Source organism: Papio anubis, chromosome 7 (assembly GCF_008728515.1).
Source record: "Papio anubis isolate 15944 chromosome 7, Panubis1.0, whole genome shotgun sequence".
NCBI lineage: Eukaryota > Metazoa > Chordata > Mammalia > Primates > Cercopithecidae > Papio > Papio anubis.
In genome coordinates, this window is record NC_044982.1 from 144414478 (window position 1) to 144417523 (window position 3046).

At 43.7% G+C, this 3046-nt stretch overlaps 1 pseudogene; it reads right to left on the reverse strand.

Moving 5' to 3' along the window:
- Positions 1-211: 211 nt before the first annotated feature.
- Positions 212-1473, reverse strand: LOC101008518 (annotated as a pseudogene).
- Between the last annotated feature and the right edge of the window lie 1573 nt (positions 1474-3046).

Here is a 3046-nt window from a genome sequence, read left to right on the forward strand (position 1 = left end):
TTTTTTGAGGCGAGGTCTTGCTCTATCACCAGGCTGGAGTGCGTGGCTGGGATCTCAGCTCACTGCTGGCTGCCTCCTCTGGGTTCCATGTTCTCCTGCCTCCAGCCTCACCAGTAGCTGGGACTACAGGCACCAGCCCGCCCGGCCCGGCTAGTTTTTTGTATTTTTTAGTAGAGACGGGGTTTCACCGTGTTAGCCAGGATGGTCTCGATCTCCTGACCTCATGATCCGCCCGTCTCGGCCTCCCAAAGTGCTGGGATTACAGGCTTGAGCCACCGCGCCCGGCCAGAGTTTTAAGCAGATACTGGCAACACTTGACTCACTAAAACAGGAGGCAGTTACAAAATTGCAGTAGTATAGTACGTACTAGTTTATAGAGTTATGTTTTTTGGGGGGGGGGCATTTTTATTGGCGATCTCTTTTTCAATACAATTTATGCCCTCATCCCCATTTCCAGTCTGATTATACAGGTGCTAAGTGGCAGAAAGGTCTGGAATGAATACATTAAAAAAAAAAGAGGCAAAGGTGTGAAACTAAGTTGCATGCAACAGGTTCTATGAAGGTGGGGAAGTGTGTGAGAAATAAAACAGAGTAAGACGATGTAATTGGAAGGTTTTAGCTAAAGTTCTTTTCGGTCATCTTTGTCTTTTAGTCCATTGAAATTCCCCTTTTTGTCAATAGGTGCTTCTCTGTACAGCTCATCCACCTCCTCATCTGTAAACTGATCCTCCATGGTTATCAGCAGCTCTCTCAGGTAATCTTCCTGAATGGTGCCTGTTCTTCATCAAAGCAAGCAAAAGCATTTCTGATGACATCTTCAGGATCTGTGCCATTTAACTTCTCACCAAACATGGTGAGGAACATGGTGAAATTAATGGGCCCTGGTGCCTCATTCATCATGGCATCAAGGTATGCATCAGTGGGATTCTTCCCTAGAGAAGTAATCTAATATATCATGCAAATCTTCCTTGTTGATGAAACCATCTCTGTTCTGATCAGTTGTGAAGGCCTCTTTGAACTCCTGAATCTGTGACTGGTCAAACACGGTAAACACACTGGATGTCGCACACTGAGGGCGCTTCTTGGTGGTCTTGGTCTATGCCTTTTTGCTCGACATGATGGTTGTTTAATTCTGGCACCAAACCCCAGAACCGGGGCCACTCTGTGCAAGATGGTGAGCGACAGCAAAGAGCGCGGGGCTGTGGCCAGACAGTGCCAGCTATGGAGTTATAATTTAATATTGCATTTTAAATTTGCTTACATGTACAGTCTATGTTTTCATAAAATTTAACTTTTAATAGATGTGTGTATTTTGGAGTAGTAAATGATAGACCAGTATCTACATATCTCTTTTGCATTGAAGATATCTGTAGGCCATACAGTTCATCTACGAACTTTTTGTTTGTTTGTTTTTGAGACAGAGTTTTGCTCTTGTTGCCCAGGCTGGAGTGCAATGGCACCACCTCAGCTCATTGCAACCTCCACCTCCTGGGTTCGAGCAATTCTCCTGCCTCAGCCTCCCAAGTAGCTGGGATTACAGGCATGTGCCACCATTCCTGGCTAATTTTGTAATTTTCCTAGAGACGGGGTTTCTCCATGTTGGTCAGGCTGGTCTCGAACTCCCAACCTAAGGTGATTACCCGCCCGCCTTGGCCTCCCAAAGTGCTGGGATTACAGGCATGAGCCACTATGCCTGGCCTGTGAATTTTTCAAGTTGTCACAAAGCTCCAAACAAATTTCCAATATATTTATTGAAAAAAAAACAATTGCGGCCCTACACAGTGGCTCACTCCTGTAACCCCAGCACTTTGGGAGGCCGAGGTGCGTGGATCACGAGGTCAAGAGATCGAGACCATCCTGGCCAATATGGTGAAATCCTGTCTCTACTAAAAATACAAAAATTAGCCAGACATGATGGTGTGCACCTATTATCCCAGCTACTCGGGAGGCTGAGGCAGGAGAATTGCTTGAACCCAGGAGGCAGAGGTTGCAGGGAGCTGAGATCACACCACTGCACTCTAGCCTGGTGACAATGAGAGTCTTATCTCAAAAAAAATAAATAAAATAAAAAATTGCATATACCTGTGCACTTCAAACTTATGTTGTTCAAGGGTCTAATGCAGAATTTTTCAGTAAACTCAATTAGTGGATTCCCCAAATTGTGGGATAAACCTTTTATGTAAATTCATGTGTTTTATAGATATGTGAAGAAATCCCACAATACACTAATTACAGTCTTATTAAAATCTCAACTCTGTTATAGATTTTGCACGTCAAGAAATCCTCAGACTATGTTCCTGACTTCACTGAGGGTTTCAGAGGATAAATCAGGGGTCAGACTGGTAGAGTCACATAGAGAAAGAAAGAAAATAAGAAAAATGCTAGGAAAACCAGGCAGCATCTCAATTACTCCAGAATGGTCTTCACAAACTGGTATCACTACTATGCTGGTAATAAATTTGCAAATATCACACACCTCTTCTAGTGTAAGTAGAAAACACAGACATTCAGGCTAGGTGCAAGGGGCTCACACCTGTAATCCCAGCACTTTGGGAGGCCAAGATTGCTTGAACCCGGGAGTTCAAGACCAGCCTGGGCAACACGACAAGACCTCATCTCTACAAAAAAATTTAAAAATTAGCTGGGTGTGGTGGGGCGCAGTTGTAGTCCCAGCTACTTGGGAAGCTGAGGTGGGAGGATCCATTGAGCCCAGGAGGTTGAGAGTGCAGTGAGCTGTGATTGTGGCACTGCACTCCGGCCTGGGTGAGAGCAAGACAATCTCAAAAAAAAAAAAAAAAAAAAGGCATGCAGAGCTGATTTTTTGTTTTTAGTATCCACACATCTAAAAGTTGAATAATTAAAGAAAAATTAATCAGCACTGATTGACTCTGGAGGAGTATTAAATTAGCTTTTCCCTTTAAAGTAGACCTCAGGCTTAACTTACCTCCAGCTCTTTTGATTCTGATAGCCTGTATGCCTATACTGTATAAGCTAAAGAGTACATCAGTCCTTTCTATCACTTTAAATTCAGACTAGGACTACAAAA